We start from the raw sequence: 16,421 nt of genomic DNA, 5'->3' as shown, positions 1-16,421 counted from the left end.
ATGAACCCTGGGAGGCAGGGACTACGACTATCCTCATTTAAAGATAAGGAAACTGAGGCCCAGAGAGGCTAAGTGACTTACCCAGGGTCACAGAGGCTGTCTTACTACTCTATGAGGAGCTTCCATTAATTTTGTAACTATTCATATGAAATATCTGATCATGTGATGTTTTTGAAGCATCAGCTTGCCATAATGTTGATGCTCATAAAGTTAGGAAACATGTGAAGTGCTGAGACTTATCTAGCTAGAAAGCCTCCCAGGAAACCAAAGATCTTTGCATGTATATGTGCCTGTAAGTACAGGATGATGCATTTGAGGTCATAATGCACTGAGCTTATTAAAATCATCTCATTCATTCTGTTTTTAACCCTAAGAATAGAGGTATTTCCACCAGGAACTTACCTGAGGAATAGTTTGAGGAATGAGAAGCTATCAAAATACTCATCCTTTGTAATAAACCACATCCCCTATCCCTAATATAAGCCAAGAGGAAGAAAGAATGTTGGTTATATGTGGAATCTGGAACGTTTTATGGAGCTGAATTCTGATTTCCTGCATTGGGTACCCTCTGAAGTCTTCATGCACAGAGGTGCATCATGGGAATGGAGGTGTGGCTCAGGCTCACCTGGTGGGGACAGGCTAGGTGATGGTGTAGTAACAAACAACCCCCAAGTCTCAGTGGCTTACAACCGTGAAGGTTTATTTTTTACTCATCTACATGTCCTTTATGAGTCAGCTGGGGCTCTGCTCCACATTGTCCTCAATATCCTCGTAGTCCTCAGCTGGTGAACTTCTATTATCTAGTATGTTGCCTGTTGCCATGGTAGCAGAAAGGGAACTTGGTGAATCACCTACTGGTTCTTAAAGTGGAAGTGAAACACTTTGCTTCTGCTCACATTTCATTAGCCAAAACAAGTCACATGGCCATGCCTAACTTCTTCATTACCTCCTCAAAGAAATATAGGCATATGTCAGAGAGATTGCGGGTTTGGTTTCTGACCACCAAAATAAAGCGAATATTACAATGAGGCAAGTCACACAAATTTCTTGGTTTCTCAGTGCATAGAAAACTTATGATTACACTATCCTGTGGTCTACTAAGTGTGCAATAGTATTATGTCTAAGAAAATAAGGTGCATAACTTAATTAAAAATACTTTGTTGCTAAAAAAAATGCTGATGTGGACACAAGGGAGCACATGCTGTTGGAAAAATGGCGCCAATAGACTTGCTTGATGCAGGATTGCTATAAACGTTCAATTTGTTAACAGTATCTGTGAAGCACAGTAAAGTGAAGAGCAGTAACACGAGGTATGCCTGTACTGGCGAACATCACAAATGACTTCCACACTAGTCAAGCAAGAAGATTAAAAATAGCGTGGCATAAAAGAACACTCAACAGGGTTCTAGGCCACCAAGCTTCTAAACCTGGTTCAGCACCTCACTGGAGGAGTGGCCTTTGGAAAGGCCTTCATATCTCTGAGCCTTCATTTCTGCTGCTGTAAACTAGGAAGCTATAATAAACGGCCTTTAGAAGTCTTTCCTAGCTTTAAAGTTCACTGATTCAGTGCTCTACCACGATGGACACCTTTCTTTAGGAGGAACTATGAACTCACCCAAGTATCATACAAAAAGTTGTAATGGAACAAATGTATCCTTGAGAATCATACTTCTTTGCAGGCAAGCCCACTGGATCGTCAGGAGATGATTCTGAAATCAAATGAAATCTTGTCCAAAAGACAGAAAAATGATTTTCTAGATTATGATGGTTTCATCCACTATGGAGTTACACAGCTGTAGTTGCAAGAGCCAAGAGCATTTCGAAGGAAAAGTAGAAGGCATAGGTTCTAACGCTTGCATGAAAATATACTGAAATTTACTAAGTAAGGTAAGTAGGAAGAAAAAAAGAGAGCTGGAGTTTGTTCCATGAAGGAGACGTCAGAATCTCGAGTCATTAACAATAGCAGCGGGCAGTTTGGAAGGGCTTATGATGAAAAAACTGGAAGTGTTATATGGTAAGTTTTTGATACATTTGACAGTAATGTTTGCCAGATGGATAGGGAAGAGTGCTTTGGGGGAGCCCCACAGGCTTTATGAAATCCCATGTGAACTTTCACAGTGCTGTCTGACTGAGGAGTATGGCTGGACAGATATTTTGTGGAGGAAGGGCTCATCCCAGAGGGAGGGACTCTCTACCAGATCCCCGGCTACTGACTCTCTGAAGCCAGGACTTTGCTCATGTCTCTCTCTTCTCGAACCCTTGTTCTTACATATTCCGTTCTGCCTCCTGCGTCTCTGTTGAGACCTTAATTTCTTCATGCCTTGTCTGCTGCCATCTGCCCAGGCAACTCCTTTCTTGTATTCAAAACTCCTGCCATCTGCTTTTCAAAGTAGGCCTTCTCTTGGTGACAGCTGTGCCTAAAAAAATGATTGTAGTGTAAACAAAAACTTGGTCAGAGCTTCTAGTGATGTTTGGTGCCTTCCCTCAGTCCACTCTCAGAGTACCTTGCAGATTCCCAAGAAACACCTAACACCACACCTCTAATGGGTGACTAAGGTAGCAAGTATCAAGTTAGGTGTGCAAAAAGAGAAAGTAACTCTTTCTATTACTCAGTGTTTTTGTTTAGCCCCATTTTCACCAAATGGCAGAAAACATAATCTTAGTTATTTCTGAGAAAGCACCATGACTTTCAGGTTAAAAATGAATCAGTTCATGATTCCCTCACAGTTCATGATTCTCTCAACCTCTTTAAGGCCTCTCCAGAGTCTGCCTAAGATTTTGAGGTCCCAGTTTGGATCCTGGCACCAGGGGAAGCTTGTGGTCCATGGTCATGGGCATCTCTCCCAGCTAGAGTATGCCGAGGTATCATTGTTCTGGTCAGTAGGCCACATGTACTAGTATTAGTCTGTTCTCACATTGCTATATGGAAATACCCGAACCTCGGTAATTTATAAAGAAAAGAGGTTTAATTGACTCACAGTTCTGCATGGCTGGGGAGGCCTCAGGAAACTTAAAATCATGGCAGACAGCACCTCATCACAAGGCAGCAGGAGAGAGAGTGAGTGCCAGCATGGGAAATGCCAGATGCTTATAAAACCATCAGATCTCACGAGAACTCATTCACTATCACGACAACAGCATGGGGGAAAACATCCCATGATTCAATTACCTCCCACCAGCATCTATCACAACACATGGGGATTGTGGGATTACAATTCAAGATGACACAGCCAAACCATATCACCTTATATCCTGTGTCTTCCTCATCCTAAGGGCTTTGGGTCGCCTGGCCCTTCCTCATCCTTTGAAGATGTTCCTCCCGTTTCCCATGAAGACACAAAAACATGCACACACACACCACACATACATACACACATACCATATGAGAATAGTTTCAGACTGTCTCTTAGACCTGTCCTATCAGCATTCTATCTTTTAACTTGAAAGGTATTGAGAAAAAGAGGACAGGATGCTCACTTTCCTGGTTTTGATCAAAAGTCCCTCTGCCCTTGGATTGCTAAACCTATGTGGGAATCTATTGTTTTCCCTCCCTTCTGCCCCATCTCATAGATCTCACCAGGGTCTAATTCTCCTGCTTATGTTCCAGTTACCCTATTCCTCCTCTTTCCTAACTCAAAGGGTCTTTGTGTGGTTTTGGAGAGAGGAAGGAAAAGGGGCATAAGTGAACAAGTTCTCTGAAATGCAGTTTTAGCAGGCCAGGATGTGAAACACATCAGTTAGTACTTCACATACCACCTGCCCACATTAGGTTACACAAATGCCGTAATCACAGATTGCTAATTTTGACTCCCTCCCCAAGGAACTGGTAACTGCCTGGGTATATGGTTGACTCCTGGCCTTACAGCAACCTTGTCGCTCTAAGGAACACTGACTATTCCTTTTCCTTCATGGCCTGGATGGAAGAATATCAAGGGTCTGTTTTTCCTAATCTAAAACATGTTTCTGGGTTTTCAAGGAAAGAGATGCTTTTTTGGTTTAAAATCAAAGCTATCTTAGTGGGATAATACAAACTAACTTAGGCTTAGCTATACTAAGCCATAAGTCTTTCCTTTACTTATGCTGGGCTTTAGATTTTTCTCCAATGTTCTACCTCCTACCAATGAAAAAAAGTGTGATGAATCTTAGAGCTCTTAATTATTGAAACAATGAGAGGGAGCTAAACATTTTCTCTATTTTTTAAAATAAGTGAGCCCCATGAACAGACAGGGATACTTATTGTATACTAAATTATCTCTACCCAGAATGTATGATTGGAGCCAATGTGCAGAGGCTTGGCGTGCAGAGGCTTGGCATGCAGAGAGTTCACCTTTTTGAATCCAAACCCGGTTCTAAAGGAGAAAATCCCTGGTAGTGCAGGGCATAACTGGTAGGGGGAGATGGTATGAGGAGATGATGTTGGAGAATGGTTTTGCCAGGGTTTGGGGTTCTGAAGAGTAACAGTGAATAGGAACCTGACACCAATGTCACTGACTGAGCCATAGTCCAATTCCAGGACTGGAGTTCTTCTGGAGAGAAAGTAGGGCTAGTTGGGTCTCCCCAGAAAGAGGCTTTTGAATGACAGAAGAAATCAGGGGCCAGGAGGAGCAGAAGAAGGAATCCAGGATTTATGAGACTCACTGTCCTAGGTGAAAACGTCTCCCCCTGGCTCTCTTCTTTGCTACCTTTCACAGAGGCTGTTTGTTGTTTGTTCCAACATCCATACTCTTTGTTTTCCTTAGTAACAGATGCTCATTTTACTGGGATGTGCATGCACTCATCTAAAGGACTCTATCTCCTAGCCTCTCTTGAGCTAGGTATGATTATGTGTCTAAGTTTTGGTCAATGAGACATAAAAGGAAGTATTGTGGGGACTTCCATGAAATCTTCTGAAAGAGAAGTAGTGCACAGCTCTTTGTTCTTCCCACCTTTCTAATGGCTTGCAATGCTGATTTAATGCCTGATGTTCCACCAGCCATCTGGAACATGAGGCCTTAATGCTATGGAACTACCATTGCCAGCCCTGGATAGAAAGAGCAATTTCTATCTTGCTTAAGTAATGATTTTGTTTTTAATTTTTCTGTTTCACACACCTGAATCTAATGCAAGCTGACACTGACAAAACACCCTTATTTAAGTTACTCTCAGAGATCTTGCTTTACAATTCACTCACCATTTCTAGCACCTCCACTAGTTGCTTATAGTCTACATTTTGGAACCCCTGTTTCATTGTGGACCAGCTCTTCGGTGATTCCACAGATATGTTCCTCAAATGCCCCTTCCCTTTCTCGATTTGCCTTGGTTTTCTCTTGAGATATCAGTTCTTTGTGTTCACTTTCTCCTTCTCCACTTGCTGTATGGAGTAGAAAGAGCCAGGGTCAGGGGGAGAAGAACATCTCAGCCTTCCTACTGCCACCACCATTACTCCCATGCCATTTTGGAAAATTTCCCATTTTGAAGTACACAGTCCACCTAGTCTTTGTTGCCATTATCACTGACTGACATGGAGAAAATTCTCTCACTTGGTTGCTCTTTCTTTCTTTATGAGATATATTCTTTCTGCCTGTCAAAAGTCACACATCTTCAAGACCCAACCCAATTGCCATTTCTTTCAACTTCCCTAAACTCCATGTCATATTAACTCTTGTATGGCAGCTACTATGTGCCAGGCAGTGTTCTGAACATAAAATAACAGAGCTAATCCTCACAGCAGCCTTGCCAGGTGTGTACCCTTCCCCCCTTACAGCCCTTTTCCTATACCTCTTTTAACACAATGATCTGCCTTTATTATGGTTGTTTGTGATTTGCTTTGTCTCTCCCCAAAGGTAGAAGTGATCTATTCTGGTGAAAGAACAGGAACACACAGACCTTTTTGAAATAATTTTAGATTTCCAGAAAAGTTGCAAAAATAGTACAGAGAGTTCCTGTATACCCTTTCCCCAGTTTCCCCGATATTAACATCTTACATGATGATACGATGATCAAAAGTAAGAAATTAACATGGGTCCAAAACTATGAACAAAACTACATACTTTGTTAGGATGTCACCAGTTTTTTCACTAATGTCCTTTTTCTGTTCTAGGATCTGACTCAGTATTCCACATTGCATTTAGTTGTTTTATATCTTTAGACTCCACTAATCTATGATAGTTCCTCAGTCTTTCCTTGTCTTCCATGACTTGGACACTTTTAAACAGTACTGGAAAGTTATTTCATAGAATGCCCCTCGATTTGAATTTGCCTGATTTTTTTTTTCTTTTTGAGAAAGAGTCTTACTTTGTTGCCCAGGCTGGAGTGCAGTGGTGTGAACACAGCTCACTGCAGCCTCGACTTCCCAGGCTCAAGCAATCCTCCCACCTCAGCCTCCCAAGTAGCTGGGACTACAGGCACTCACCACCACGCCTGGCTAATTTTTATACTTTTTTGTAGAGACAGGGTTTCACCACGTTGCCAAGGCTAGTCTCAAACTCCTGAGCTCGAGCAATCTGGCTGCTTTGGCCTCCCAAAGTACCTGATGTTTCTCTGTGCTGAGATTGAGGCTATGCATTTTGGGCAAGTGTGTCATATACCTTCTTAGTGTATCATGTTAGGGGATACATGATATCAATGCATCTTATCCCTGATGATGTTGACCTTGGTCACTTGGTTATGCTGGTGTCTACTGGGTTTATCTACTATAAAGTTATTATTTTTCCCCATTATAATTAATAAATATATTAAGGGAGATATTTTAAGAGTATACAAATATCCTGTTTTTCTTCAAACTGTCACCTGCTATCTTTAGCAAGGTGGATCTCATTTGTAATAATTATTACAGTAGTATTCTAATGAGGGTCTTCTTTTTCCTTTATTTCTTCTACATTTATTCACTGGAACTCTTCTGTAAGAAAGAGCTGCTCTTTCTCACCCATTTAATTAATGTATCGTTTACATCACTATGAACTCATGGATATCTATTATATGAGCTATAATCTAATACTGTTACTTATTTTGTCGCTCAAATTTTCCAGCTTTGGCCAATGGGAGCTCTTTCAGTTTGGTTCCTGAGCCCTTTCAACAATACCCATTCTTAAGCACATCCTTACTTTCGGGTACAAGATGCTCCAGGTTCATCTTATCCTTTTCACTGCCTCAGCCACTTCTTCATGGAGTCAGGGCTCACATTTTGACTCAGGTTAACTTCTCTGAGTCTCAATTTCCCCATTTGGAAGCAACTGGAACAGTAATACCTACCTTACAGGATCGTTATGGGGATTAAATAAATAATGTAATGGGGTAATATTCAGACATTTTTAATGGGCATTTTTTCTTTGCCCTCTCCAACATAAACTCTCCAACACAGACTCTGCTTCTTGAGTTGCCCTGGGCTGGTACTATGCAACAAGACTCTTGTCTTAAGAAAAGATTTTCCAAATTCCTTTATCTTCTCTCCCCAACCCAGCCCTCCTCTACCTTCTCCCAGGTTTCAAAGGACTCAACAAAATAGTCAAGGCCTTTTGAGGGCGATATTATCAATTGGCATTCTCAGAGGTGCCTGCTCTCCAGCAGGAGAAGGGTTAAATGCTTTGTGATAACTTCAGCTCTGAACTGCCAAGTCTCTTAGGTTCAGCTCAGCAATCAAACTGCATAACCTAATAGAGCCCCTGGTGCTATGGGAAACACAAGACACTGATTTATATTTTAATATCAGTAATTTCCACAAGAGCAACATTTCTGAGTGTCATTTTACAATTTCTGTCAAACGCCAGCTCAGTTTTTCTTAATTCTGTTTATTGTGTCTGAATTTGCAACCTCATCCGCAATGCAGATTCTTGACTCCCAAGAGAGAAGAACATTTCTATCTTTCTCTAGAGTGGGAGGGATGAGGATGAGGGGCAGAAATGGGCTTATAAGATAATTGAAAATGTAAATTAAGTACTGTTTATTAAGAAATGATTGTGAAGTATTTTTGTTAAAAAAAAAAAAAAAAGGCAGTCCTGAACAAACTTAGCAAAAAATGACAAACAAAAGAGACGTTTCAGATCCAAACTGGAATCTTTCCTTCCAGAAGGAAAAACTGTGTGTATACTGCAGAATCGAGAGGAGAGAACCAGTACGGGGAATATTTGGCCATGTTTACTGTACGATCGTTGCTATGGCCATTAGCACTACAGCAGGTTGTAAAGTGCTTTGGGATCCTTAAGGATCAAAGGTGCCTAGCTACATAAATGCCAGATGTTGCCATTAGGAAGAAGGAGCCTGGTTCTCTCCTGTATTCTTTGAACATCTAATAAAAGAACAAAGCTGGTGCTGCTGGCACCAAACCACATCTCCTACTTGGTGTGTTCAAGGGGTGGGGGAGCTTCCCAAAACCACTGGCTGCAGATACCTATCCTTGCATGCCCAGTCTGTCCACTAGTTCCCTGAAGGCCTGCAGCTCCAGTTTCTACATGGGTCCTTTCCCGCACAGTACATAAGCAACCTCCTGTAAGGGCTCAACATCATGGTCTTCTTTGAGGGCTGAAATGTAGCTTTGCTAGAGGGTACCTTTCCCATGGTTGCTGCAGAAAGCCAGCTAAGAGTAGGAAGCAAGGCACTTAGAGGCCAGGGAGGCTTCTGGTGCATACTCTGGGCCCTTCCTACATGGGACTGTTGTTAGTCTCCACAATCCTGATTTTCTGCAAAGCCACAGCTCTTGTAGATCGTAGTGAGCCCAGAGCCACTTGTTCTGCCTCCACTGGTGTTAAGACCTCATACTTTTCATAAGCATCCTTCAGTTTCATACACTTTAATCCAACATCATGTCTCATTGCCAAATCTCTGGCAGAAGCCGTGTTGAGTTTCTCAGTGGAGCTATCGACCACATTGACTGAAGCCGCAGCAACGTGTTTCTCCCCATCCAAAAGGGTAAAAATAACAGGAACAAGTTGTCGGAAATGAAATTTCAATTCATCCACGCCCTTTCTACACTTCTGCTGCGACTCCCAAGCAGGGATCGATAGTGTTTAGACAGCCAAGGAGATTTTTTCCCCTCTTAAAGCACCAGATCAATAGTAAAAAAAAAAAAAAAAAAAAAAAATTCTCCAGCCCTCTGTATGTGTTGTAGTAAATGTGAACAAATCAGAGGCCTTTGGCTAAACAGATTGACTGAAGGCAGCAGCAGTCTGGTGCTTTGTAACTAAGAGCACATCAACTGCACAAGTGGCAATGAGGGAGGACACCCCAGTGCTCCCATGGTCCCGGTAACCAGGAGCCTTCAAAGGGAATGTCTCTCCCCAAAAATAGTGGAAGAAATGAAAAGATTCCTGTGCACTGCAGCATTTGGGTGTGACTTTTAAAAAAAAATTAAATACTCACCAGGTGCGGTGGCTCACGCCTATAATCCCAGCACTTTGGGAGGCCAAGGCGGGCGGATCACGAGGTCAAGAGATCGAGACCATTCTGGCCAACATGGTGAAACCCCATCTCTACTAAAAATACAAAAATTAGCTGGACGTGGTGGCGTGCGCCTGTAATCCCAGCTACTCAGGAGGCTGAGGCAGGAGAATCGCTTGAACTCAGGAGGCAGAGGTTGCCGTGAGCCCAGATCGAGCCATGCCCTCAAGCCTGGTGACAGAGCAAGACTTCATCTCAAAAAAAAAATTTTTTTTAATTAAATTAAATTCTCGATAAGGATTATGGGCCATCACAGAAGAGTATTTTATTGGAAGACATTTTGGACCTTGGGATACTGCACACTTTGTTTCCATTTTGCCTTTTGCCTCTTTTATTTTTACTTTTAAAAAAGTTCTTAGCTATCTATGGCTTTTTCTCATTGCTTCACAAGTTTTCTCCCTATACTATTGACCACTTTTCAAACATCTGAGAGTCAACTCAAACATTGAGTCCCAATCCAGGGACTCAAAAGACTATCATGAAGCTAGCCCTTCCTTGTGGGATTAAAAAATTATTCAGGTTGCAAAACCCAAAGGTGAACTGCGATGAATATGTGAACATCGTCCTTCATTATAAAAGACTTGTTATTCTTATCAATGAGTATGGTGCTGACTTCCTTAATGAATTGATTATATTCGTTATAAAATAAAGCATTGGCTGAATCTAGCATAGAAGCATATAAGAAGATATCATGCCAACATGTATTAGTTTAGATAATATAGTCTTTGTAGTAGGTTTAGTTAAATAAGTGTTTATAATCACAGATAAAAGAAATGATTCTTACCGATTGTGCTGTGTTTACATTTCTGTTTACAGGGTGTCCAGTCTTTTGGCTTCCCTGGGCCACACTGGAAGAAGAAGAATTGTCTTGGGCCACATGTAAAATACACTAATGATAGCTGATGAGCTAAAAAAAAAAAAATCACAAAAAAATCACCTAATGATTTAAGAAAATTTATGAATTTCTGTTGGGCCACATTCGAAGCTGTCTTGGGCTGCATGTAGCCCATGGGCCGCGGATTAGACAAGCTTGGTTTAGAAGCTTCTCATGGAGTCACTTTGCTTCGTATGAGCCCATAGTTTAGACCAGACTTATTCTCCTGGTCACTGGCTTATCTCACAGGTATTCTAGAAGAGAGGTGCACCTCAGTCACTTCAAAAGTCAAGAGGTGGCTTACACCTGTAATCCCAGCACTTTGGGAGGCCAATGTGGGCAAATGGCTTTGAACTCACAAGTTCAAGACCAGCCTGGACAACATGGCAAAACGCTATCTCTACTAAAAATACAAAAGTGAGCCAGGCATGGTAGCACACACCTGTAATCCTAGCTACTTGAGAGGCTGAGGCACGAGAATCACTTGAGCCTGGGAGGCAGAGGTTGCAGTGAGCTGAGAGCATGGCACTGCACTCCAGCCTGAGCAACAGAGTGAAACTCCTTCTCAAAAAAAAAAAAAAAAAAAAAAAAGGCCAAGAGGTTAGGGGATAGAAGGAAATGTCTCTCTCAATGATTAATTCCAAAGATGAAAGGAGAAACAGAGACTATAAATATGAACTTACTTATTAATTCAAAAGTGCTGAGAACCCAGTATGCATCGGGTGAAGCAGAAATGTACCATGAGAAGTGTAACTCCAAAAATACCGGTGCCCTATAATGAGCTACCTTGTGCTGTAGCCTCTCCCTCTCCAGTGGTTCTTCTTATTACCATGCTAACGTTTCAACATTTGAATATGTAACAGTCCTGTTGGTTTCAAAATGTGATAAGGAGTTGGGCTGGGTTTTCCTTTGCCCCTCACATACTCTCTGCCTCTCTCCCCTCCGCTCTGTGCCCCATGAGCTGCATCAACCAGCTCTCTTGCCCTCTGCTTTCTGGCCCCTGCTTGGTTGACCAGTGTGGAACATCAGCAGGAAGGTCAGTGGGGGAGGGGAGTGGGTCCTCAGATTCTTCCTGCCAGGTCCCCAGAGGGTCTTGGGGCCTTCTCCACTCTCCATTTCAGGTCTGCTCCCTCCCCTGGCCCCTGAGGCTTGGAGGTGGTCAAGGCCTACCCTTACTACACCTGGGCACTGCATGCCACCTTGTAGCTTCCTTATACCATGGCCACACCTTTATGCCTAGTCCCTCTATGAAGTAGTCCACAAATTACTCAGCTCGAGCATGCCATCTGCTTCTTGATGGGATCTTAGTTTATAAGGTAAATAACAGGAAGTCTCATTTGCAGGCATATTAGTTGCCTAGGGCTACTGTAACAAAATACCACACTCTAGGTGGCTCCGGAGGCTGGGAGTCCAAGATCAAGGTGTTGGTGGGGTTGGTTCCCTCTAAGGGCTGTGATGAGAATTGGTTCCATGTCTCTCTGCTAGCTTCTGGCAGGTTGCTGGCCATCTTTGGTGCTCCTTGGCTTCTACACTCATCATCCCAGTCTCTGCCTTCATCTTTACACGGTGTTCTCCCTATGTGCATCTCTGTCTCCAGATTTCCCTTTTATAAGGACACCAGTCATATTGGATTAGGGGGCCACCCTATTCCAGGTTGACTTCATCTTAACTAATTACATCTGCAATGATGCTGTTTCCAAATAAGCTCACATTCTCAGGTTCTGGGGGTCAGGATTTTAACATGAATTGGGGTGGAGGCAACCCAACTAAACCCGTAAGAGTAGTTACCTATGAGCAAGTATCTTCTATTATACTGGGGAAAAAATCCTCTCCTGCCCTCCTCCAGCTACCATCTTCTCTCTCCTCTCTGCCCCTCACTTCTCATCTTCATGGATGAATTGTTCGCATTTGCTGCCTCTTGATATTTCCTCTATCCCCCTTTCCCCATATTCACCTTGTCACCCCTACCCTGGTGGCAGCAACTCTGAATGGCCAAAGTCAAAGTTTTGGTTGTCAACTCCAGGGGGCCCTTTCTGGTCCTTATTGTATCTCACAAACTTGACATCAGGGGCTACCTCTAGAAATATTTTCTAGAAGCACTTTCTCCTTCTAGAAATGCTTTCTGTCCTTGGTTTCTGAGACTCTCTCCCAGATTTCCTCCTGCTCTTCTGATGGCTCCTTCGCTTCCTTGGCAAGTCCTCTCCTTCTGGCCATTCCTGAAATGGTCCCAGGTTCTTCCTGGTCTTCCTGGTCTCGTCCTCCCCATTCTCACTCTACATCCTCCCTGGTCTTGTTCTCTCTTGTCAGATTTCAGTTATCATCCATATCAGGTTGTTCCTACAATAACATCTCCAGCACAGCTCTCCATCTGGAGCTCCAGATCTGGATAACAACTGCCTTCTACACAGGTGTGCTCCACTGATCCACAGGCTTCCGCAATTCAGTCTCTCCAACACTAAATCCGTAAGCCTCTACTCCAAACCTGCTTCTCCTCTGATATCACCTTTTTAAGGTATGTAACAAACTTACATAACATTTATTGTGTGAGAAGGAGAGGCACAATTTCAAGCACTTCACTATTAACTTATGTAATCTGCATAACAGCCCTAGGGGTTCTGTGGTTATTTTTATTGTAAATGAGAAACCAAGGCACGGAGATGTGAATAAACTTGCCCAAGATCACAGAGTAACATGTGGTAAAGGTGGAATTCAAACCCAAGTAGCCCAACTCTGGAATTTGTTCTTAACCACTACTATATACTGCATCAGTGGAAGGCACTGCCATCTACTTCATTTGTTCCAGCCCAGAAATCTAAGCACCATCTTGATTCTTCTTTGTCTTTCTCTCTCACTCACTTCAACTCCCAGACCCTTCATCCCATCACTTACCATGTCCTGCCTATTGGATCTTCCCAATTAATCTTCTATATTGGTCCTCTTCTCCTCAACCCCAATACTACTGCCCACTCCTCCAACAACTAGAGATATGATCATGTCATTTGCTTGCCTAAAGCCTTTTAATAATTATCCATTGCTCTCAAGGTAAAGTACAGACTCTTAAACGGTTTAGGAGGCCTTTCTTGATCTGTGTCCTATTTTCTTTTCTTTCTTTCTTTTTTTTTTTTTGAGATGGAGTCTCGCTGTGTCACCTAGGCTGGAGTGCAGTGGTGCAATCTCAGCTCACTGCAACCTCTGCCTCCCAGGTTCAAGTGATTCTCCTGCCTCAGCCTCCTGAGTAGCTGGGATTATGGCTGTGCACCATCATGCTTGGCTAATTTTTGTATTTTTAGTAGATACGGGGCTTCACCATGTTGCCTAGGCTGGTTTTGAACTCCTGACCTCAAGTGATCCACCCAGCTTGGCCTCCCAAAGTGCTGGGATTATAGGCATGAGCCACCGCGCACAGCCTTGTGTCCTGTTTTCTGACCCTCCTCCCTGCCCTTCTTTATGTTTCCCGCCAGAGCTCTAGTGAACTATGTTCAGTTTCTTGGACACACACCCAGTCCTTGGACCATTCTGCTTGTGCTACGGCTGTGTGCATCATTCCATTTCTCTCCTCCCATCATCTTTGGGTTAACTCAGAACTCAGGGTAAATATCATTTCCTCTACAAAGCCTTCTCTGAATCCCCAAGCTTGGGTTCTTCCTCCAAGCACATGCTCCCTTCCTGATCTGAATGTCCCCACCAGGGCAGTCCTCACACTATATTAGAATTGTGGGCATACTTGTGTGTATCTCCCTCTAGACTGCAAACTCCATAGATCAAGGGATTGTAAATTTTTGTTCACCATCTTATCTGAAGTGAGTAGAGAAATAACTGGCATATAGTAGATGATCAGTAATATTTATTGAAAGAATGAAGAGCCAAAGTAACTAATTTACAGTAAGAGATCACTGTCATGAGAATTGGAATACTTTTAGTCCACATGGCCAGCACACACTCTCTCTAGAGGTAGACCAATATGAGAAGCCAAAGAGAGTTTTGGGTGACAGAATCAGAAGTAAGGGATACTGAAATAATCTGACATTGAATTATAACTGACTAGGACAGCATCTTGTAACTATCTTAGATAGCAAAGATCTTGGGGCTGATACAATCAGTCTGTTGGCTAAGGCTCCCTCTCTCCTGGACAGAGCTAGGAGGGGTCCACCCATCATTCCCTCTGGGACTATATGTTCCCCCTGTCTGCATCATGAGATTGATAAGCTCTTTCTTACATAGACTACTCTGGTCCAGTCAAGTTTTGCAAATCTGAGATTTATCCTGTCTCTCTAAGGTGACGCTGGGTACCTCCCAGAATAACCTTTCTCTCATTTTCAAGTTCTGGAAGAAGATCCCCCGTAATCTACTTTGAAGTTGCAGAATGTTCCAAATGGCTTCTGCTATTCAGAGGTGCAATGGATCACTTTCTATTCAAATAATCAAGAAAGATTTTATGGAGATAGCTGCATTTGATCCTACTTTTGATTCTGACAGATGAAGATGGGCTATATTCTAAGATGTTGAGGAGAAATGAAATTTCAAGCTGAAGCTGGAAGAGAAGGAGAGGCTGGGATGGGAAGAGCTGTAGATGCTAGAATTCAGAGTCTGAAATGTATCTAAAGGCAACAGGGAGCCATGAAGGTTTTCGAGCTGGGGAGAGACACATCAACAATTGCTTCGTGTACATTAGCCTGACCTCTGTGTGTGGGAGACCGAATAGACACAGATAGGAAGCAGAGCAGAAGGCCTAGAAAGCTAGACAGGAGTTAGGAGATGACTCTTTTCAAATAAAAATAGCCAGTTGAGCACAGTGACAGGTGTGAAATCTATTTCTTTAATTTGTCACTGTAATAGTATATTATATTCAAATATATAAACACATTTACAGAAGTTTATTAAGCAGCAATTAAAAGCAAGCAAACAGGCTGGGCGAGGTGGCTCACATCTGTAATCCCAGCACTCTGGCAGGCCTCAGTGGGCAGATCACCTGAGGTCAAGGGTTCGAGACAAGCCTGGCCAACATGGCAAAACCCCATCTCTACTAAAAATACAAAACTTAGCTGGGCATGGTGGCGTATGCCTGTAATCCCAGCTACTCAGGAGGCTGAGGCAGGGGAGTCACTTGAATCTGGGAGGTGGAGGTTGCAATGAGCTAAGATCACACCACTGCACTCCAGGCTGGGTGACAGAGTGAGACTCTGTCTCAAAAAAAATAAAAATATATTTTATTAAATAATAAAAGCAAGCAAACAAAGAAACTTAACTTCTGAAGAAACATTTACTAAATAAAGATTGATAGCGGATGAGATTTAAAATAATCATTAGGACAATACCACAATTTTGAATGGTCCAGTATCTTCCATCCTTAGATAAGTCTGCAGATTATAGATTTGGTTACAGTGGGCTGCAAGAGCTGTCCACATTCAACTCATTGGGTTAAAGCTGTCTGGGGTACTAGTCAAGTCATAGGGATGGGGAAGCTTTTTGGTCTAGACAATGTCTACATGATATTATATAATATTATACTGGGATCCACCCTGTACCCTGTAGGGTGATTTGCCAAACATTTCACTTGTAACCCTAAAGAGCAAAGGTGATATGATGGTAGGGCTGATTTTGGAGGGGGAGTGGTGAGACTTCTTATATCGAACCTGTTTATATTGCAAAGTCTTTTTCCTATAGCGGTTCTTCGGTGTTCAAGTCGTGGAAGGGAAGGGAGAGTGAGGTGGTTACATATGGGCACTGCTATTGTTATGTTGGAAAATACTTTCTGATGAACAGTCATTTCCTCCCACTGCCGGAGGGTGTTGATAATGAGCAAATTACCTTTTACTCCCTCTGGTGTGGATGTGAAATTGGCTGTTAATAGAGTTGCTAATGCTACCGGGTTAGCATGTGATTATTCTATTTTAAGCCAATTTAAGTTATATTTGGGGAGTAGCCAATCAGACATCTCGCTAAGAATATGGGCCCAACTGCAGCATTTAATATCGAGAAACCTGCCTCACCCACAGATGTGGCTGTGAGCAGAAAGTGCTGAACATGCTGTCGTTAACATGAAATGTTTTAATACAATGTCTCTTTTCCTTTGTAGGTACAAGAATGGTCTCATTAGGCAAATACCAAATGTTTTCATCATAGGATAGAATCCATT

At 42.6% G+C, this 16,421-nt stretch overlaps 1 protein-coding gene across 7 annotated transcripts in view; it reads right to left on the bottom strand.

Annotated features, from left to right (window-relative positions):
* PMFBP1 (polyamine modulated factor 1 binding protein 1) overlaps nt 1-16,421 on the bottom strand; it is an 86,390-nt gene that overhangs the window by 57,594 nt on the left and 12,375 nt on the right. For 3 of the 7 annotated variants that reach the window (XR_009214241.1, XR_009214242.1, XM_058441162.1), the window contains exon 1: nt 82-182. The gene's annotated coding sequence lies outside the window, so the exon portion shown is untranslated. Of the gene's footprint in view, nt 1-81; nt 183-402; nt 535-625; nt 771-1,615; nt 1,710-2,269; nt 2,418-10,195; nt 10,319-16,421 lie in introns of those variants that run through there. The other 4 variants (XM_058441163.1, XM_058441165.1, XM_058441166.1 and 1 more) reach the window with 4 other exon arrangements.

Source organism: Hylobates moloch, unplaced genomic scaffold (assembly GCF_009828535.3).
Source record: "Hylobates moloch isolate HMO894 unplaced genomic scaffold, HMol_V3 SCAFFOLD_6, whole genome shotgun sequence".
Classification (NCBI taxonomy): Eukaryota; Metazoa; Chordata; class Mammalia; order Primates; family Hylobatidae; genus Hylobates; species Hylobates moloch.
Note: the sequence above shows the minus strand (reverse complement) of the source record. Positions and strands in the feature narration are given on the sequence as shown.